Genomic DNA, 23,549 nt, shown 5'->3' on the forward strand with positions numbered 1-23,549 from the left:
TGTATCCAGAAAGGCCCGTACAGGACCTGCAACATGCGGTCGTGCATTATCTTGCTGAAATGTAGGATTACGCAGGAATCGAATGAAGGGTAGAGCCACGGGTCGTAATACATCTGAAATGTTTCGTCCACTGTTCAAAGTGCCGTCAATGCGAACAAGAGGTGACCGAGGTGTAACCAATGGCACCCCATATCATCACGCCGAGTGATACGCCAGTATGGCGATGACGAATATACGCTTTGAATGTGCGTTCACCGCGATGTCGCCAAACACGGATGCGACCGTCATGATACTGTGTCCGGATGGGTATGTGGATTCATCCGAAAAAATGACGTTTTGCCATTCGTGCACCCAGGTTCGTCGTTGAGTACGCCATTGCAGGCGCTCCTGTCTGTGATGCAGCGTCAAGGGTAACCGCAGCCATGGTCTCCGAGCTGATAGTCCATGCTGCTGCAAACGTCGTCGAACTGTTCGTGCAGATGGTTGTTGTCTAGCAAACGTCCCCCTCTGTTGACTCAGGGATCGAGACGTGGCTGCATGATCTGTTACAACCATGCGGATAAGATGCCTGTCATCTCGACTGCTACTGATACGAGGCTGTTGGGATTCAGCACGGCGTTCCGTATTACCCACCTGAACCCACCGATTCCATATTCTGCTAACAGTCATCGGATCTCGACCAACGCGAGCAGCAATGTCGCGATACGATAAACCGCAATCGCAATAGGCTACAATCCGACCTGTTTCAAAGTCCTTACACGAGGCATCACAACAACGTTTCACCAGGCAACGCCAGTCAACTACTGTTTGTGTATAAGAAACCGGTTGGAAACTTTCCTCATGTGAGCACGTTGTAGGTGTCGCCACCGGCGCCAACCTTGTGTGAATGCTCTGAAAAGCTAATCATTTGCATATCACAGCATGTTCTTCCTGTCGGTTAAATTTCGTGTCTTTGGCACGTCATTTTCGTGGTGTAGCAATTTTAATGGCCAGTACTGTATTATAGCGTCAGAATCTGTCAGATTACTTCCCAAACCGTATTCAGAGTGCACACCACTGAGATGAAATGAAACAAATATTTTTTTCGAGAAGTGGCCCTTTGTCAGTTACTTACCACGTTATGAAGAGCTTACTTTCTGTGTGTCTTTGAGGTCACGTCAGCAAAACTCATGTTCCAGTGGTTTGCTTTTCCATTGTTATTAATGCTGCAATACTGTAACCTGTAATTCAGTATCTGCGAGATACAAAGCCCGCTGAGCTTTGCAGCTGGCTAAGTGAACACATTTCGAACGGATCGAGCTTTTTACGTCACAGCTCGAGTTGCCTCGCACTCTGCTCGAACTGTCGCCCGGGGATCTAGCAACTGCTCTTGGTACTATCTAGTCTGCATTCCTCAGCATTAGTAATGTACTGTTGCTTTTAATAGCAAAAATGGCTTTGAGATACTGACCGAAGTGTATTCTTGTGTGTGGATTACAAGTAAAAAAAAAAAAAAGAAAATAATAAATTTAGTCTACATCTGGAGCTCTCAACCGTCCCACAATCTAGTGGCGGTTACTAGTGCTATCTCCAGGACAGATCTTGATGCTGTAATTTATCCTCACTGTCGCAGCTACAGTCAGTTTAAATACAGTTTACTTCCTTAATAAGGTAGCCGGCCGGTGTGGCCGAGCGTTTCTAGGCGCTTCAGTCTGGAACCGCGCGGCCGCTACGGTCGCAGGTTCGAATCCTGCCTCGGGCATGAATGTGTGTGATGTCCTTAGATTACTTAGGTTTAAGTATTTCTAAGTCTAGGGTACTGATGACCCCAGAAGTTAAGTCCCATAGTGCTCACAGCCATTTGAACCATTTTTTGAAATTGGTAATTGAATAAAGTAAGGCTGAAACATGGTGAATTAAATAATTCACACCTTTTAGACAACTGGTGCGTAATAATCTTCGTTCTTAGGTTAGTTAGGTTTAAGTAGTTCTAAGTTCTGGGGACTGATAACCTCAGATGTTAAGTCGCATAGCGCTCAGAGCCATTTGAGCCTTAATTAGCTGTTTAATTCTTAATCTAGAAAATACTTCAAAAATAGTTTTATCGACCAGATCGCAAACGACACATATCCTGATTAATAGTTCCAGCACGGTTGTATTGCCATCTTCTGGCCATTGGATACGTGAATTATAAAGCCCCTGCATTTGGTACATTGTCATACGGCCATTGAAAGAATGGAGGTAAACTCACAGAAAATACACTGCCATGCAACGCTTAATACACTAAAACAAGAGCCATGAGTCTATCTGCAAGGCATAGATGTGCAAATACATAAGATACAGCACATGTAGAGGTGTCAAATATATAAGACACAGCACATCTACTGCTGTCACATGTGTGTATGTGGAGAACTGCCTTTTCTGTGAGTTACTTTACCTCCATATTTTCCGTGGCCACATGAAATGTGTGACGCGTAGGGACTTTATAATTCACTTTACTGATAATCTGAAGATGGCAATATAACTTTGCTGAAACTAGTAATCAGGATATGTACCAACGTGATCTGGACTGTAAAAGTTCTGTTTTGGATGCTGTTTTACACTGATGTAGAGATCGCTCTCCTTCTGGCAACGTCAGGTAATTACAGTTAATTCTTAATCAAATTTCTTCCTCGTTTCATCTCAGTGTTATGATCTTGTTTCTAAGCTGAGTGAAAGCTTGTAGCTTCATTAAGCATTATTCTAATATGAGAACAAAGGTCAAAATGCTCATTTGCAATCCACTTCGTAAATAAGCATAGTCTCCACAAGAGAGTAAAATATTGTGCTGTGTTCATAGTCCACAGATATTTTGTGAAGAATAAAATTTTCACTTTCATTTGTTAACGTAAGTTACAAATGTTCATATATCTACTCATACTGTGTGAGAGCTCCTTTTGAAAATGTTTTCAAACACAACAAAAGTTTGGATGGTGATAGGATTTAATGCTATTCTCTCCTCTGTTTCACTTAATATTCAAATTTCAGTGAGATATATACCTTCTTGTTGCCATTAGCTGCTAGTTTCTCGTCTGTCGCTTTCACTTGTGCCTCACCAGTCAAATCTCACGAGGTTGTTCGAGCAGCTCTATGGCATATCAGAAAATCTTGAGATCGTTCGAACACTTGAACCGATTGCCCAGCCCTAATTCTAGCATTTTGTGCAACCTCTATCGATCTATCTATACATCTTCTCCATGTATATACATAAATTAAAATGCCCTGCCACAATTTCTGTCTATATTTTCAAGATAACATCAGCCACCACTTTAGGAACTTTGATATCATTTTCAGTGGTAGATTCAAGAGAAACGTTTGTATATATAATTTAAAACTATTTCCTGCAAGTCGGTTGAAGTATAATGAATTCAATTCCTCTGCCACAGTGAGAACTATGCCACTGTCATGTAGTAGTGAATGTCAGAACTCCTTGGAATCATCCATACATATTAAGACCGCCAATTGCAATGTGCATATGGCGTGGGTGTGCTCACTTGAAGTATCACTACATTAGTTGTGTGTGCATGAATTGAGAATTTGGGTCTGTCGGGAGTCGTACTAGCGCAGTTTGTACAGTGGCGATGACCTGTGTCCGGATGGGTGTGTGGTTAGAACGTCTGGCTCGTAAACAGGTGACCGGGTTCGAATCTCGGTCCAACAAAAATTTTCATCTTCTCCCGTTGGTATCAGCCAGTGCATACTCGTAGGCAATATCTGTAATTCTTTTGTGTCTTAATTGTTTGTGTGGCCAATTTAATATATAACAGCGATTCTACCGAGTTTTCATGATAAAATAAGGTGTATAGGACTCCAGAAGGCACGTTTACATAATTTTTAACTGGTGTAATGGCGTATATCAAATTAAAACTAAACTGCTACAGAAATTATCCGAAAGCGTTATCTAAAAAATTTTCTGGGCATGGTTCCACTTTTGTTAATGACTGCCCTACTAGCTTAGTAGTATAATTAACGAATTCAAATGTGTTTGAGTGTGCGTGTTAGCGCGTTTTTAGTGGAGGGTCGTTTCTCTTTCGTGCGGCAGTACGACATGGTGGACAAAAAATGGTTCAAATGGCTCTGAGCACTATGGGACTCAACTTCTGAAGTCATTAGTCCCTAGAACTTAGAACTAGTTAAACCTAACTAACCTAAGGACATCACATACATCCATGCCAGAGGCAGTATTCGAACCTGCGACGGGTAGCGGTCTCGCGTCTCCAGACTGCAGCGTCTAGAACCGCACGGCCACTTCGGCCAGCCATGGTGGACAATTATTGTACAATAATGCACAACATTCTGCAATAATGCCTTATGTCGACAACGGTTCACATAGTCTTTTAGCACGGATATGGCATAATTGAAACTTCTCCCTTGCCGATTGGTCGGCTATCTGAGTATGCTCCAATACGAATATCTTACGTTATCAAGAAGATTTTGCGCGCAAATATTCACGTGAGAAACCGACGCATGACGTATGCCATAGGCTTCGCCGTCTTCGGATCAAATCATCTGATATTCTAGAAAATGACAATTGAAAAACATAAACAGATGCCACCTGAGGTAAATGATCTGGTTTTTTAACCATCTCACAGTGGACAACCCGACAGCGACCTTTCTAATAGCAATAATGATGCAAGCGACGATTGCGACAACGATTTCGACTGAAAAAAATTAAAATATCGAATAAAACGTTTCAGTATGGTGATTTAGAGCTCTAATTCGTTATCAGCGGTCTCAAAATACTTTATACCCTAAATTTACACGAATCTGCTAACTTTATAATTTTTGGTTCGCCAAACTGGATCCGCCTTTTCTAAGTTTGTAATTCCGACAACGGTTTCGTAATCAATTCGCCAAAAATCTAATAATAGGGCAGTTACTTAGAGTTTTATGCAAATTTTTCTATTATGACCAGGTTTTGAAAAGAGTAACGTCTTGAAAGATCTGCGATGCGGAACGTACATAATATTAAGCTGAAAAGAACAGATATTTTGGCATTGAATTAGTAATTAACGCGTGTGAAGAGAACGGGGACGGGAATGGCGTCAGATCGTTTTCGGACGAATCCGAGATCTGTTTGTTTGAAAATCATTGCCGCGTTTTGGTTAGCCGCAGACAGGGGGAGCGGCATCACAGTGACTGCATTCGCGCAAGACATACAGTGCCAACTCAAGCCCTTATGGTGTGGGGTGCTACTGGGACAACCACAAATCACCTTTATTGAGTGTCCAGGGCGCTGTGACCAGTGTGACGTACGTGAATGGCATCCTGCGGTCCGTGGTCGTACCCTTTCTGCGTAACAGAGCAGACGCCATTTTCCAGCAAGACAATGCACAACCACCTGTTGCTGCACAGCACGTCAGCCTTTTGTCCTGGTTCGACAGATCACCAGAATTGTTGCCAATAGAAAGTGTGTGGATATGGTGAAACGCTGGGCGCAGCACTGTAACCCAGTGCGAACAACCACATATGAACTTTGGAATCAGGTGAAAGCAGCATGGATGGCTATACGACAGCACACCATTCGCGCCTTATATGGGTCAATGCCATCACGCATGGAACAAGCTATCAGGGCTCATGACGGATCATGTGCCTACTAGGCAACAGGACACATGCTGAATCGAGGTGACTGAAATGCTAATCATTTCTGCCGGATATACTAATGTACATGTCCTGTGAATATGAACGCCCTATGTCTAGTCGTTCAAGGTGACGTGTTTTTTCTGAACTAAAGTTGCTGACAGCTGCACAAGGAGCGCACATGCACGTGGAAAAAATGTCTTCTGAGACCAATCGACATTGCTGCATTGGTTTGTAACACGAGGGTTACTCGATATACGCAGGCCTGAAGATGACATAATGTAATATCGAAACTGGTTGCCTAATAAATAAAACCAAAATAACGGCTGTTGGTATTGTATTATTGGTAGTCGACCAGCCGAAGTACAGCACTCCAGTCATAGGGTGGAGATACATTTACATTCATTCATTAGGAGTCCATGCTTCTCAGTCACGGCACCATACCAAACGAAGTTTGTGTCATGGTGTGAACGGCATGGAACGGTATGTCCCTAGTGCAGAAGCTGCTAATCTTTGATCAGTGTTGTAGGATGGCGCAGAATGTTTTATGGGGTCCATTACTTGTTCTTAGATGACAGACGCGGAGGCGAACGGGCTGAGAAGTGCTGGGTGCACAGCTGCGCTACCCTCGCATGTGGAGTCACACGTCGTCCACCGGTATCTTGTCGACGAGTGAGCTTGCTCTGACGTTCCCATGCAGTCCAGCTGTCTCATGAGCATGCTCCACAGATCGCAGTATTGTATCATTCGGCCAGTTGGTCAACAGGAGGCATACACTGAGAATTCTTTCAAACTTTGCCACGTCCTAATGTCGATGTCTCACATGAGTATGTAGTATCTCCATGTCATTCACTGTGATCACTCAACGTGTGACGCTGTTCATGTCCCTTATATGTCCTTTCTCGAAAGGCTGTGTATTTTACGCACCAACGCCTCTGTCCATAAAGTTTACGTTTCTCATTTCTCAGGAGTGAGCGTCGTAGAGTTGGAGCGACCTACACTGACGGAAATGGAAACTGTTACACCGCGAACACTCTGAGCAACCGCTATTTTCGGTATATTTGATACATTACTGTAGATGAAGAATAGTACGAGTACGCGATGGCTGTTGGCTCTGTCTAACATTACGCGGGGAGACCCTCGACCCCAGGGACGTATATATGCATCTTATTGATTGGTTTCGAGGTTTCACTGACACGACGGCCATCAGAGCATCATATCAATAGACCGTACAGATTGCAGAGCGAGTAGTACCGAGACGGACTCGCGACAGCAATGTGGCGCAAATAGTACACCATGCGAAGCTCTAGTGTATTTCGAGTAGGTTTGACAAATAAATGACTGACATCAGCTGAAGCCCTCGTAGAGGTTAAAGGCCAAGGGTCTCCGCAAACCGTCGGGAACAGGTAACTGGAAGCTGTGTTGAGATCTCGAATCTGCGCGGTTTTTACCGTAGACACCAGAGAACAGCGACAACAGATACTTGCATGGTGCACGGACAAACTGGGACACTGAGTGGGATTCTATGGTGCTCAACTATGATTGTCGATTCTGTTTCTGGCGATCATATCAACGTCTAATTGACCGTGGACGACCTAGTGAAAGGTCACAGAAAGCAGCGAATCTCGAAAGTCATAACTCGCTCACTACTGGTATCAATACCTGCGAAGCTACTTGATACGATTATAAGGCATTTTTAAGGGAGACCGAAGGCTGGCCAGTGTTTGGCAAGAATAATAAAACCTGAATGAGATTTTCACTCTGCAGCGGAGTGTCAGGGACGTATATATGCATCTTATTGATTAGTTTCGAGGTTTCACTGACACGACGGCCATCAGAGCATCATATCAATAGACCGTACAGTAGAGCGATTGCAGAGCGAGTAGTACCGAGACGGACTCGCGACAGCAATATGGCGCAAATAGTACACCATGCGAAGCTCTAGTGTATTTCGAGTAGGTTTGACAAATAAATGACTGACATCAGCTGAAGCCCTCGTAGAGGTTAAAGGCCAAGGGTCTCCGCAAACCGTCGGGAACAGGTAACTGGAAGCTGTGTTGAGATCTCGAATCTGCGCGGTTTTTACCGTAGACACCAGAGAACAGCGACAACAGATACTTGCATGGTGCACGGACAAACTGGGACACTGAGTGGGATTCTATGGTGCTCAACTATGATTGTCGATTCTGTTTCTGGCGATCATATCAACGTCTAATTGACCGTGGACGACCTAGTGAAAGGTCACAGAAAGCAGCGAATCTCGAAAGTCATAACTCGCTCACTACTGGTATCAATACCTGCGAAGCTACTTGATACGATTATAAGGCATTTTTAAGGGAGACCGAAGGCTGGCCAGTGTTTGGCAAGAATAATAAAACCTGAATGAGATTTTCACTCTGCAGCGGAGTGTCCGCTGATATGAAACTTCCTGGCACATTAAAACTGTGTGTCGGACCGAGTCTGGAAGGTAGGAGACGAGATACTGGCAGAAGTAAAGCTGTGAGGACGGGGCGTGAGTCGTGCTTGGGTAGCTCAGTTGGTAGAGCACTTGCCCGCGAAAAGCAAAGGTCCCGAGTTCGAGTCTCGGTCCGGCACACAGTTTTAATCTGCCAGGAAGTTTCATGATGAAACCTGTTGTCATACTCTTCAAGAGCAGAAGACTAAATGGAATTTTCCGCGAGGGTAATGCAAGAATCCACAAGGAAACTGCATGTGTTTCAAGCAAGGCAAGAAATTTCTCAATGTGCCGTGCGGGGGCTATTTTGGTTCCATGCTACAACAAATTGGCATGCATGCAACAGCGAGCACTAAATAATACGTTGCAAAACACCGTTAATAAAAGCGGGATATTTCCGGGGCTCATACCTCGGCTACTACTAGGGACGGGAAGGTAAGATTGTTTTGGACAGTCCTTGGGCTAGGGTTGCATAACCAACAGAAGGATTTTCTAACTATCCTACAATACAGGGTCAAGGTTTGGATATTACACACTTCTTCCAGCTCAGGCAAATGGATCAAATAGGTTGTCTTCAAATGGTTCAAATGGCTCTGAGCACTATGGGTCTTAATATCTGTGGTCATCAGTCCCCTAGAACTTAGAACTACTTAAACCTAACTAACCTAAGGACATCACACACATCCATGCCCGAGGCAGGATTCGAACCTACGACCGTAGCGGTCACGCGGTTCCAGACTGAAGCGCCTAGAACCGCACGGCCACACCAGCCGACTTCGGTTTTCTCTTTTTGCCATTGTATGTGGTCTATGGTCCGCCATAGGGGGACTTCTGTAAGCATCGTTTACTTTATGATTAGTTCCTGAGAAAACCCTAGAAACAATGTTTTTGGATACCAAAACCGAGCCGCGGATTATGAGACGGCTATGCACAGAAAATGGCTGAAATTTTTACGAGATTTTCCTAGGATTCCGATCTGAAACAAACCTCAACATTTTCTTGTTGTCTTCATCTGTTTTCGAGATACAGAGGTTCAGTTGCCAATGTAACGTGTATGCAACCAATATGTAACGTTGTTGCAACCAATATTGCCTATGTTAGTCTGTGAAAATGGGCTCAATAAGCAACCTGAGCTATCAGTAAACGAATCTAACCTGCATAACACTGTGTGTGGGTTGTATGAGTGTCAGTTTCACTGTACTTTAAGCCCGCAACAGATCATTAAATGAAAAACTTAAAGCTAACATTTGGATAAGCTATCTGACTGCGTATCTGAACAAGAATGTGCAAGTGATACAGAATCTGACTTGTACAACGGAATTTTACTGGACTAGAGTACATGACATGTTGTGGTGTGTCAGTTTCTCTGTTTTGGCCCTAAGTTTTGCACTCACCTCTTTAAATGACTGCTGTTTTCCGTATGGTTTACAGTAATTCGCAGGAGCATGCAACAGCAGCGGTAAACCTTATTGTTACTGAGAATGAATTTAATAAAAAGGAGTTTGCTTGGGGCCTGTTAACTACTAAATACCACGTGAGAAGGGATTTCCTAAATTAAGTCTTTAAAAAACTTCAGAATCATCAAGACCAATAATAGACAATGACATAGGTATAAATAATAACTGAATGTCAGATTAATAAATTACTTCAATTTCGAAATTACATTAACATTTAAAAACCACAGCATTTATTTATCAATTAGATGTGGAGAATAATTATTATTATTTGGAGGATAAGGAGGCTTCTTTCACTGAAAAGCAAAGCATGGGATTATTCAAAAATCGGACTAACAATCACGAGCCTAACCCTTCAACTGCTTTTGCGCTATGCTTGCGATTTTTACCTTAAATTCCATCTGCAAGCGTAGTTAAGCCATATAAATATCTCCTGGCTATATGAATGAAATCAGGCCTTGAGTGTGGTGACATCTGCCATCACCGACATGAAAAATTTTTCTGCACATAAAATCGAGTCTGAAGTGTAAAATTAGTTGCTTGTTATTACAACTTCACCGAACTAAGCTATTAAAATTTTACTGACCCATTAAGCCCTTTTCATATCAGTGAAATTCCGTGCTGTAGCTAGGAAAAGAAGGGAACCAGTGGAAAAATGCTCCTATCGTAGCAGAAAAAGGCTAATACACTCCTGTTTCAAAAGATTGTGACTGAAAAGTAGGGCTCATTCTATCTTCCTCAGCACCTTTAAATTTTTTTTCAAAATTTTTCGCTTGCGAACATATTTTTTATACTGAGAGAGAAGGAGACAGTGGCAGTGGCAAAGAGACGGAAAAGAAGTAAATACTGGAAGATAGTAGACAGTGGTTGTGGTGTAAGTAAGCGAAGGACCTTTGTCAATGTGAGGGAAAGAGAGGGAGACAGTGGCAGTGGAACATCGTTGACAGTCACAGGACAGTACTAGCGAAATAGTGAACGAGAGAGTCCCAGTGGGACAGTAATAAAGAGAAGGATAAAGTGAAATAGGTGAAAGCCATTGATAATGGGAGACAGTCTATGGCAGTAACAACGAGGTACAGAGAGACAGTGATAGCGGGAAGAGACAGAAGCAGTGGGAAGGAAGGAATTAGATTTCAGCAGTAAAGAAAGCGAGAGGGAGACACTGACAGTGAGAAGAGACAGTAGTAGTAGGATGGAACGAAGGAACCGTGGCTGTGAGGCAGAGGACAGTGACGATTAGAGAGACACAAAAAGATAACGAAAATGAGTCGGGCTGAATGAGTGAGAGAGAAGGGACAAGTGGGAGTGGACTGGTATGTATGACTTACAGCGAGAGAGTAGTCGATGTAGGGGAACTTGTGGCAGTGAGATGTGAGTTTATGTCGAAAATAGTGGGAATATGGTCGCATTCCAAAATTTTTTGGAACTTTTTAAACGTGCTGAGGAATGTAGAATGAGGCTTCTGGTACCTCACTTTTTAGTCACATTCTTGTAAAAAAGGAAAGGAGCGTATTCGCTTTTTAGTGTACCTACAGGAGCATTTTCTGCTGGTACGAGTGTATTCGTTCCAGTAGGGTCTGACGTCATAGCCCTGTTGATGATGCACATCATTTACATCATTTAACACTTGTCATGTGAAGGCCGCCTCCGTGAAATTTGGTGAATATATGGCTGATGCTTAATGGTGCAGCAATTTCACAGCAAGCCTATACAGTTCCAAGAAAGTGGAGATTTACCTTGACAGGCACTCTCCTGCAACAGGAAGCTTACAGAAGCGACTGAGAGAGCGAATCAGCTCTCTACCATGATGTGTGCCAGCAGCAGCCTCTTTACTGCTAACCAAGCTATTAAACAATGCGGTCGAAGGTAAAATGACTTACAGTCGTTTCTTGGCCAAAATAGTGCGCTTAAGATATATACCATGTGACGGCCCCAATTTGATTCAGTGTCCACAATAGTGGGCAACAAAAATGCCAATAAAAGTGCCGCCAATTAATAACGACCTCGTCACGAACCCTGTCATTCCATTCTAAAGGTGCCTTCTATAACGTTGGATGAAACTTCATTATGTATACGGCACTGATATGATTGCAAACGTACTGCCCTGATGAACATTAATTCGAGCAATGTCCGTGGAAATGGTCAGTATCGCGACGCAGAGACGTACGCTCAACTCCGGAAGTAAACAGAAAATCACAACGCTAGTGGAAGCTTATTCACAGATTCATTTAAATCTATATTCTGCAAAGTGCGTGGCGGAGGGAATTTCCCATTGCGACACGTATTAAGGTTTCCTCCTCTTCCATTTACGTAAGGAGTGCGGGAACAATGATTGCTGGTTGGTTGGTTGGTTGGTTTGGGGAAGGAGACCAGACAGCGTGGTCATCGGTCTCATCGGATTAGGGAAGGATGGGGAAGGAAGTCGGCCGTGCCCTTTCAGAGGAACCATCCCGGCATTTGCCTGGAGTGATTTAGGGAAATCACGGAAAACCTAAATCAGGATGGCCGGACCCGGGATTGAACCGTCGTCCTTCCGAATGCGAGTCCAGTGTCTAACCACTGCGCCACCTCGCTCGGTACAATGATTGCCTAGATGTCTCTGTTTGCACAGTGATCAATATGATATTGTCTTGTCGTATAACACACAGGGTTTTCCAGTTCGGATGGTCAATATTCAAGAATATGACAGGAACCGTCATTAGAAGTCTAGTAAATATGGCCTCTAAAATGCGTACCTTCAGAGCCATGAGAACTTATTCATCTTCGATACTATGAAAAAAACCTTTTCTACTGCAAGCTCTTTGCTTTCCTTAGTTTGACAGGTGGTAGTTGAACTAAACCAAGAAAAATGTCCAGTAAACGTGTGCTCTGAAGTGCATACTTTAAGACCTATTGGTACTTGTTTGTCTTCGCCGCTGCGAAACAAATCTCTTGTACTGAAAATGCAGTCGTCGATCTTAAGGCTACATTTTAGAGTCCATCTTTAGTAGACTTTGTGCTTCGACTAATAGTTCTTCTCACATCCGTGAATATCCATCCTGGGGCATTCCGTATATCTGGACTTCTAAGTACTGTTTCTTCAAACACAGTAAGTAGGTTCTCACAGGATGATCGTCGTGTACTAGTCCATGTTAGTCAGCATCGTGGGTCAAACAAACCCGCCACCACTCATCCAGCCATTATTCAATCTCCTAGTCTCCCCTGTCGGTCCTATCTGGTATGTGTTCCACACATTTGAGCAACATTCTGGGGTGGGTTGCGTCAATAAACAGAAATCTACCACTGGCTTTACCTACAATTGAAAAAAAAAAAAAACACCATTAAATTTCATAATCCTACAAACTGTTTCGTCCAGGTATTTGTACATGTTGACTACTACCAGTTTTTACTCATTTCTAATGTAGTCGTCTGAAACTACGTCCTTGTATTTTTTTAAACGTACGGTTTTAAATTTCTGAACATTTGAGGAAGGTTGCCAGTCTTTGGTATCTTATAAAGACCTTACTAAATATTTGTGCAACTTTTTCAAATAGCGTTTAATGATTGATAACTCCATCATTTGAAAAAAAGTCTGTGGCTACGTATAATATTATCTGCGAGGTCAGTAGTATACGACATGAGCAGTAAGGATCCCAATACCAAGAAACCCTCAGTCCAATCACAAATTCTGTCTCATACCCCATATGATATGACCTTTGTTAATACGCGTTGGTATGGTGCCGAGTCAAATGCTTTTCAGAAGTCGAGAAATACTGTATCTACGCAAATGCCTTGACCCGTGGCTTTGATGTCATGATGTGAGGATGAAACGGGTCGTTTTATGACAAGGGACGCACGAGCAGGTACGTAAAAGAACGCGTTGGGAAGTAAATTGTATCTGAAATGGCGCAAAAAGTTGCCTATGTGGTCCGTAGAAACGGTTGGGAAAACATACAGTGTTTGCAGTTACCAATATCATCAGTGAGGAAACATTTGCAGTTACCGATATCAACAATGAGGATGAAATGACTTTATTGGATCTTGTTTCAATGTCAAATGGTGCATGAACTGCAGCCCATTGATCCCTTATAGAGGCACGCAATTTATGTTAATATGTTCCGAACGGGATGAGGGTTCTCTTCATTGTATACTTTCAAGTGAAGAGGAAACACTTTATTTGTCTGGCTAAATAAATTATAACAGTACCATGAATAGGCAGAGAAGAAATCAGTTGATGAAGTTGAGATTTAAAAAGATAGCCAACAAATTACCAACCTTCGTGCTGTTTCTAAGTGATGTGTGCTTGGTGCATTTTTCTTCGCTTCCAGAACTGTAACAGGGAAAGTGTGCCTGAAGGTATTGTGACTGGGGACTGGGTTGGAGGAACAAGAGGACAAGAGAACCTTTCAAGTTCTAAATCGTCTTGTCCGCGACTTGTTCATATACAGGCTGTAGGTGTATAACGGCAATCCGTAGCTTATCTAAACCACTTCAGGCGAATGCTCTGTGATTGTAAAATGGATTTCAATGACTTGTTTTCCTTACTCCACCTCACCTGTGTTGGATGTCCCGTTTTCGACGACCTAAAAATCGGACCTGCGAGTAAAGAAACAATTGAAAATTGAAAAGCGAAATAAAACTGGCACAAAACTTGTCACCAAGATAGATTAGAACAGCTTTCCCGAATGTTACTCTGCCACATAACATTCTGTTCAGGAAACATTTTTCACTTACGTGGAAAAACAAGAGTACAACGGGAAGTTCTTAAATTCAAAAAAATTTAATTAAAAATTGTGGTGATCCACGAAATTATCACGTCCCTGTTTTTACGAAAGAGTTAATTTTAATCCCAGTCAGGTGTATAGGTAAAGCGAGAATCACTAGGATAGCTGTGGAGACTGAGAGATGTAGCTAGAGAAGCTGCATTATCTGCGGAAATGCGATGGATTTAGAGCGTAATCCGTACCGTAATATGGACGCCGTGCGCGATAAACGGTTCGCGCGCGCACCGCCGCTGCTACATACATTAATTAACGCCACAGAGGCGGCTTTGTTTCTGGCCGCAAATAAAACATGCGAAGCCTGTCACCTGATGCTAGTGGCTGCGTATCAGTCACCAGATATTCGGAGACCACACAAATGCAGTGCCCGACTTACTGGTTTGCATTTAGGAGTCATTACCTCGGATTCACGACGAACCCATAATACACCGACATTCCGCGAAGTAATTTGAGACGTACAAGCTCAGGAATACTTAATAATATGCTGCAGATAGTAATTTACGGTTCATCAAACAGATTTCAGTTTTTTATTTTTAAAATTTATAAATGGCTTTTGGGCGTCACCCATAAAAAACATCAATTATCTGTTACATGAATTGAAACTAAATTAAAATAATCGATCTAAATAACTTAATGTATTTGATTTACTGCCCTACGTAGCTGTGCTCTTAGGCCAGAGACGCAATCATTGCTATCTATGAATGGGAATGTCTTGACTGGCTCATCATCACGCAGCCAAAACCGATAAGAATAGGAATTTGAAATTTGGAGAAGGTGTTGACCTTACACTGTCGACATCGATTAAGAAGGTGTTTTTCTTAATTCCACCCCTAAGGAGATGAAATAGAGGATGAAATTTTTTTGAAAATACGAGGTGCGACAGTAAAGTAATGAGACTGATTTTCTTTGCAAGATGTGGCAACCGTGCATGATTGCATAGGCACAATAGCTTTGACCATGGTCTATAAGCTGCTTCTAATCCAAGCGTCACATCGATGCAACTTCTCAGTCGTTAGTTATGCTGTAATAAGTTAAGACGTGTTTGTGTCTCTCGTCATGGAAATGGAACCGCATAATATTGCGCAAATGGATGCCATTTCTTTTTGCGTTAAATTGGGTGAAAACGCGACGACAACTTACAGTAAGCTTCAGAAGGCTTTTGGAGAAGAGGTTATGCCAAGAGCTCAAGTTTTTCGTTGGCGTAAAGTGTTTAGTGAAGGCAGAACGAATGTTGAAGATAAAGACCGCAGTGGACGACCATCAACATCACGGACGGATGTCAACTTGGCCAGAGTGTGTGAACTCGTACGATCTGATCAAAGATTATCTGTTAAAATAATTGCAGAAGAACTGAACATCAATCGAGAAACGGTTCGTCTAATAATAACTGAAGATCTTGGTATGAGAAAGATTTGTGAAAACATGGTCCCCAAAAATCTCGTACCACAACAACGAGAACCATGGAAAAATGTGGCAGTCGATCTGTTAGAGCAAACGGAAATCAATCCAGAATTGTTGAACCGTGTTATCACTGGTGATGAAAGTTGGTTTTTTCAGTACGATCCAGAGACAAAACGCCAAAGTTCGCAATGGTGCTCAAAGGGATCATCCAGACCAAGAAAAGCTCGCATGTCAAAGTGAAAAGTGAAATGCCTGCTTGTGTGCTTCTTTGATTCCAAGGGAATTGTTCATAAAGAGTGGGTGCCTCCTGAACAAACAGTTAACCAATACTACTACAAAGAAATTTTAGAAAGACGTCATAAAAGAGTTCTTCGTGTCCATGCCAAAATTGCAATACTTGGATTCTGCATCACGATAATGCACCATCCCATACTGCTCTGTCAGCACAGCAATTTTTAACCTCACAACATATTTCAGTACTACCACCATTTTCAAACAACACAAGATGTCCAAAAAGCTGTGACGAGGGTCTTGGCGGATGTTACAGAAAATGAGTTCCAAAAATATTACCATGATTGGCAGAGGCGCTGGAAAAAGTGTGTACAATCAGAAGGGAAGTACTTTGAAGAAGCCCACCGTCTAATTTCTTATGTTGGGTCGTATGTTTCCACTTAGTCGCTGTGACTGGGTCCGGAGTCCGATGTGACTTGCCCGTGTCCCGCTAGAACTACAATAATTGGTGTTTGTTTTCCCGTCTGAAATTAAAAAAATATATATTTCAGAATTTTTGGGAATTCAACGTTGAAATAGTGGCCAATTTAAAAAAAAAATTATTATCAAAGATGTACTACAGATTTGTAAAGCCAGACCTAAGAAAATTGGTAATTAACATCACGGTTAGAAACAAAAAATACATGTTTTAGTGTTTTTGGAAACTGAACGCAAAGTTTTATGAAAGTATCTCATTATGGTAGCATCTTCAAAGCTAAATTTATGAGAATTTATATTACGTAGAAATAAAAAATATGTGCCCCAGTACTTTGGGAAATTCAACACCTGAGATGGTGAAATAGGGCGTGGCTGATTCACTAACTCATCATGGCCGAGCCCAAACCGCTAAGGACAGGAACTTGACGTTAGGACAGGGCGTTAAGCTTACACTGTAGGCAGCGTTTGATAAAGGATTTTTCGAAATTCTATCCCTAAGCGTATGAAATATGGGACGAAAGAATTTTTGAAAGTATGCCGCTATTAAGGTAGTTTTGACGCTAGAATTACGAATATTGATATTTGCTTTTCCTCTGTTTGCACACAGTGTTGATTTACACACGAGCAATGGGCGTAACAACATAAACATTCGATTAAACAAAAGCAAAAGAAATGTGCAGACCGTGCAGCGAAAGCAAGCGAGGCAGGTGGACGCTAAGCTACTGTTTAAGATACAAATTTCTGTATAAGATTTAACTTCAAGAGCCTAAGGCAAAATGGCTCGCAGCCAAAGGGAAGCCATGTGCGTCCACTCGGGGTTACCGCTCGTCTGTCGGTCGGTGACCAGTTGGTTACTGAAACCAGGGACTCTGCAGCACACGGCTCGTTTGACATTTGCGACACACAGACACAGCATATCTGCTTTGACGTGCATATATGCTGACTGTCCAGGCAGGCTGCTCACTTAATGGACTAGTTATTGAATGGGCGAGTCATTGATGATGATGATGATGATGATGATGATGATGATGATGATGTTTGGTTTGTGGGGCGCTCAACTGCGTGTTTATCAGCGCCCTTACAAATTCCCAACCTCAGCTCAGTCCAATGTCGCCACTTTCAGGAATGATGATGAAATGATGAGGGCAACACAAACACCCAGTCATCTCGAGGCAGGTGAAAATCACTGACCCCGCCGGGAATAGAACCCGGGACCCCATGCTCGGGAAGCGACAACGCGACCACGAGACCACGAGCTGCGGACGCGAGTCACTGAGTCCACGTCCACCGTAGTGATGACCTTTCACGAACAAGTTGCTGGTTTGTATTCGAGTAATAAGTTTTATGTATCAACAACTCCTATCATATGAAACTTTGCCTCATCAAACGTCACAATATTTGTCAGAAATTCGTCAGACTGGTGCATTCTTTCGAGTGATGTTGTGCAGAAAATGCGCCTACTTACTTTATCTCCCAGCCACAATTGTTAAGCCACTTGCAGCTTATAAGAATTCTAACTTTGCTGGGACTTTCTATTAGGATAGCAGTTATCTTCGTTTTCGGTCTTGGTTGGATTGCTACCTCGGCCCGGCTTTGGGGAAAGCGCGAATTTCTTCACAGTTGATGTGTACTCATTCATTTTTTTTATTCATTTTTGAAGAAACTGTTTAGTTTCTTAATGAACAGTAATGGAGGCTGTAATTGGCGAAGGTGTGGGGCTAGTTGTCATAGTTATGCCAACTGGTCACATGTCTACATATCTAACTACGTCGACTAACGCCAATGAGGGTATGAAAAATTGAAATAGATACCAAACAGTATCAAACATCAGAAACAAAAGATTACGGTATAATCAACCGGTCTTTCGATAATCAGCATGAAGAGGGTTTCAATTCTATCTTCAGTTGTACATACACGCACACACACACACACACAAACACACACAAACACACACACACACATACATACACACACATACGTGCATACACACACGAAAAAGAAAGATCTGGCACAATGACAGTACTCCACCGCCGGGTAGCGGGAAATAGATAATGAGTGCCAACTAGCCCTCTTTTGCCAACAGTAAGAGCCTAAGCTGAGACCGGTACGGTCGTAGGATGGCGAAGTGTAGAGTACAGCAATAAAGTCCGTTTGGCGCTCTGTGCAATAACGAAATAAAAATAGTAAGACATACATTTATTCAATTGAACTGTTACACTTGAATAACCTTTTCCGCAGCCATGGCGAGTGGACACAGCATCCAGTCTGGTAATACGCTAACTCATCTTCCTCAGCAGATTATCGGGGGTGTTGTCTCGGTTCTGTCTGCTCATGTAACACTGCCTTACAAGCCAGTGGGTGACACGTGTAGCTCTTACATTGTCGTTGACCACCAGGTCGTTGACTGCCTTTTTCCTACGAACTCTTTTTGACATCGAATGGTGTATCGGAGTAACTACAACATCTCTGCACAGGATGTAGGTGGAAGTGCATCGAATCTCAGGTACAGCGACGGGTTGATGGTGCGCCAACTGTCATCAGTTTAGTTCTCTTGAAGTCAGACGTAGAAGTCCCCAAGATCTCACATCAGCAGATGAGAGGTCGGCTGCTCACAGTAACCACGTCTGACAGACCAGGCCGATGTCGTCTGGTGAATGGCAAGCAGCATGTCACACAGTCTGTATCGTAGCTGGCTCACTGTAACTGAATAGCTTATTATCTTGGAAGCTTGAGAATATATTACTGTTCATCTGAGGCAATGAAGTGACATGTGCCGAAGATGACCGCATGTGTCCTGGTTTTGTTGGGTTCATCCGCACTTCGCCACACCTCAGTGTTACGGCAGTGACATTCAGTGCCTCGGCTTGATGCTTATCCATCATCTCGGCGAGTTGATAAATGTTGTTATGAAACATTTACCCGTTTTTGTGGCATTATGCTGTGCTTTCAGAATGATATGGCGATCCTTTCTGAGGGAGGTCACTTTGCTGAATTAACGATTTAAACTTCCCCCTCGAGCGAAGTGAAATAACGGCTTCTGTGGTGTGCCATATTGTTTGCAGTATCAGATCTTAGAACTTAGAACTACTGAAACCTAACTAACCTAAGGACATCACACACATCCATGCCCGAGGCAGGATTCGAACCTGCGACCGTAGCGGTCTTGCGGTTCCAGAGTGAAGCGCGTAGAACCGCTCGGCCACACCTGCCGGCCTACTCGTTCTTTGGTGCATATCGCCTCGTATGCTTTGTCTGTTATGTTAATATTTCTCTTAGCGCTGGAAACAAATCTCAGTTATTGCTAGTTTTCTCTAAATAATCTCTTGACTACGCTGGGCAGGATATTAGAGAAATCACTGGGTTTCAGTCACAATGAACTGACAAACAGCCTACATAAAACAAGCTTTGTTCCTCTGCATATTTCCATACTCTCATCAGCATAACACGCGCTATGTCCTCATGAATTTTTGGTCATGAATTTCTGATGGCTGTGCCCATGTTAGCGCGTGCTTAATAAGTGACGTATTACTGCCGTATTTTCGACAGATGCAGCGAGCTCTTATTTGTTTCTTTATTTTTTTGCCGTCCTCTGACGGGCTGAGAGTGATACACAGTCAGCTGATTTCGGAGTTCCGTTGGCATCTGTCATCTTCTTTTCACTCTCATTGCAGCTTCGCTGAGTACTACGATTCACGCACCAGTATTCATTTCTTTTTCGCCGTCGGTTCATGTCACTCTTAGTAACAAGGTTTCCTTGTGTCTGCAGGTTTATCGCACGAGGTATTGGGCAATGTAAATGACCTAAAAAATTATTACCTCATGTTCTTGTCATGAATCACATGATAAAGGAGCAGAACCAATAAATAACTTCCTGATGAGAAATCCACTCTCTCTGTGTTCGTATAAAGTAAGGAAAAATAACATAAAATTCGTAATCAAGTCCCATGACAACCAAGTGCAGCATACTATACTGAGTGTCAATGTTCCTGTGCAAAGATGTGAACAATTGACAGCAATATTCAGCTACTGAAATCAGAATATCGTGAACATAACTGGCACTAAAACGAGAGAAACAGAGAACTCATGGACCAGAAGCAAGGTGGATTCGGATATTATAGCCAGAACAACAGATATTGATTCGATTTGCATTAGGAGACGAACCAAGAGTGGTCTTATCCCACTATTGCTTAAACTGAAACTTAGTTTATTCTGTAGTTTCTCTCCCTGTGATTCTAGTAAAGCTAACCACTATTTTTGCTAGCTTACAGTCGTATGATTCAGGTTGAGCTGTGGAAATTGTGCATTGTATCTGACAAATATTAATTATTTACCCTCCAAAAATGTTGAATTAGAGATTAAATGTCTATTGCAAAAGACAGGACTCAGAAATCATTCGGTTCATTCTGTTAAAGAAAACATTAGATAAGAAACGATAATATTACTGTACTAACCTTGACACATGTGATAAAAGGGTCCGGGCTATGATTCTAATAGATACTTAAATGAAACAACTGCAATCACGAATTTGTACAATGATTGCCACGACGTTAGTAGAAATGACAGATAGTACCACAGAAGGGAGTTCGTTGAATATGTGGTCGAAGTTGAAAGCAAGGTGGTTATTGAATGTTATACAGGTCTTTCAGGTGAAGCCTTGGAAGCTAGCCTGTGATGGAGGAAGTTCTCCATCTGCCAAATGACTAAAATGTCGTAATCACCACACCCAAGGGGTGTCACATTTATCAATAGCGTAAGGAAATCTAACATTCATAAATAGTGTCCCTGTGTGGATCACCTAATGAGTTGTGTAACTTGACATAAAAGTAATTTAATGCCTTCAAACCCACAACAAAATAAATGATATTGTAGGGAATAAGAATGGGTGTCATTGAAATATTAATAACAAGGACTATAGTAACACAAAGAGATTTATTAATTAATATCTAGGTCAAAATAGAACAAACATATAAACAGAAACTTCAGTGGTATAACATCCCATTAACACGAACTCAGGTTGGTTGGCAGTAGACTTGGGGAACCTAATAGGAATTTACGTGTAGATGAGACTTGCTACTGTGAATCTTCCTACTGTGAGTGGAAGAATGCCAGTCTAGGCAAGCACGCTCTGCTGTATCGTTCCACTGATTGGTCTCTCGTGCCAAAATGTAATTAAGCATGCAATGGAAAATGGGAGCGACTACTGTGAGTATGAGTTTGCTGTAAGAAAGATGGCCATGAACACGATTGATAAGCTTCTGAACTTGCCGAAGCTGTGCAACATTACCAATATAGCGGGTGAAACACGAGATGCTATCATATTGATGTGCGCACTGACAAAGCTGCTAGGTTCACTGGCACATCATGCTGTGGGAGATGACCCCACGTCCGGTGGTGATTGTCTCATGTCTGCGAAAATATACAGTTTTGCCCAAGTGTCCGGACGTCTTTACAACTGCTCTCTCCGTAGAAATTGAAGAGCTCTAGCGACTGTACTCTGCAATGGTCGAGAAGCAAATTCAAGCCTCTCCCGTTGCTCAATACCTTCCAAACAACAGCAGTTCCCCCTAATGTTCTTGTATAAACCTATCATGGCCCAGATGTGGTCACCGTGTCAATCATGTTTTCTAGTAAGGAGACCCTAGCTGCCTCAACCAATCACTGCAGTAGAGTACACATTCTCTTCTCCGAAAAACCAGCACATAATGCCTGCAGGTCCTGCAGCCAAACCCCCAGCGCATTTCACAAAATGAGGGAATCTTCTTAGTGAAAACAAGCTCCGTTTCGCCTATAAAACGATTTAGTGGGAGCCGTTTTGGTGAGGTGCGGCACCACGTAAGAAAAGCGACATCCGAAGAAATTCATCGTCCCGTCTCGCAAGGTACGCTTTTCTCGTAATAAACACATTAGCCGAGCGGCAGCCCGACTCCCCTTCACCTGGACCCGCACACAGGATAAGGAGACCAGACTCCCACACCACATCCACTCGCTAATAAAGTGGTTAGGCCACGCCAGGCTGCCGGGCGCCGCCAGTTTCTAAAGAAGGTCATTTCGCATTCAGCCATGGTGTTCCCACCCTCTTGCTTCGGCCGCTAGCGGAACAAGATCGACCGCCAGAATGGCGGCTGATAAACCACTGCCCTGCAGCGCCCATGGCCAGTTTTGGTGACTACAGAGGGAGACTAGCAATGAGAAGGTTCCACGGACTTGCTTTCTGCTCGAGGAAATCTATAAAGCTGCCCCTAATACAATGGTCACCTCCTGTGTAAAAAAGATCTGTCTCTACTGGTGAATTTAATTCTACTCCTACTAATCAAGGCATGAAAGTACTGTGGGATCAATCAGTGGTTTACCCTAACCCTAAAGGTCCATCAGATTAATATCAATCAGGGAAAATTTAGATACACCAAAGGCGAATCAAATTATGTGATAATCACCGAAATAAAAATGAAAGTGGAAGCACCTGATGGGTATTACCACGGCAGTGGCCTGCCTTGGAAGGCACCACCGTCTTTCAGTTTAAAGTTACGAAATTCCGTAAAATCGCTTTAATATCCCCACGCATCATCTCGCAGTTGCGGCTCGATCTCATCATGTTAAGCTATAGGTGCAATCTGAAGTGGCTGCGGAATCAGTCATTGGCGGCACGCTGATGACCCTTGCCAGCAACTATGTGCTGATCAGCCCGAAATCGAAGTCCGTCATTACATTCGCTCTGCGTCGGACCCTGGCAGTCAGAACTCTCAGAGGGAAGTGATGACGTATATCTTTGAAGCAGTAGTAATCGTAAGAAAGAGAAACCATGAAGGCTCTTCCTGTAGATGCAGTAAAAGTAATTTAGTAAGAAGTATTCGCTACAACGAAAACTCGTATTTCAGTGTTTTCGCTCTTTATTTTATTTGGAGTGGCTGGGCTATAGATCTTCTGAGCACTGACTGGTAAAAATGTTCCTTAGAAATTGCTTCTTCCCTTCCTTGGCCTCTTCCTTCGGCAGTTAACTAGTAATACATGTCCTACCAGTTAACACTGAGAAAGAACATCTCACACTCTTTCCAAATCTTTCTGTGGCTAGTGAGGTTGGTCCTGATTGGCAAATTTGAGTTTCTCTGTCTAATGGCTAGTTTATTTTTTTTATTATCCAATCCTGGCAGTTGCTATGTTGTGTAATCATTTGTT

Source organism: Schistocerca serialis, chromosome 1 (genome assembly GCF_023864345.2).
Source record: "Schistocerca serialis cubense isolate TAMUIC-IGC-003099 chromosome 1, iqSchSeri2.2, whole genome shotgun sequence".
In the NCBI taxonomy this organism is placed as follows: domain Eukaryota; kingdom Metazoa; phylum Arthropoda; class Insecta; order Orthoptera; family Acrididae; genus Schistocerca; species Schistocerca serialis.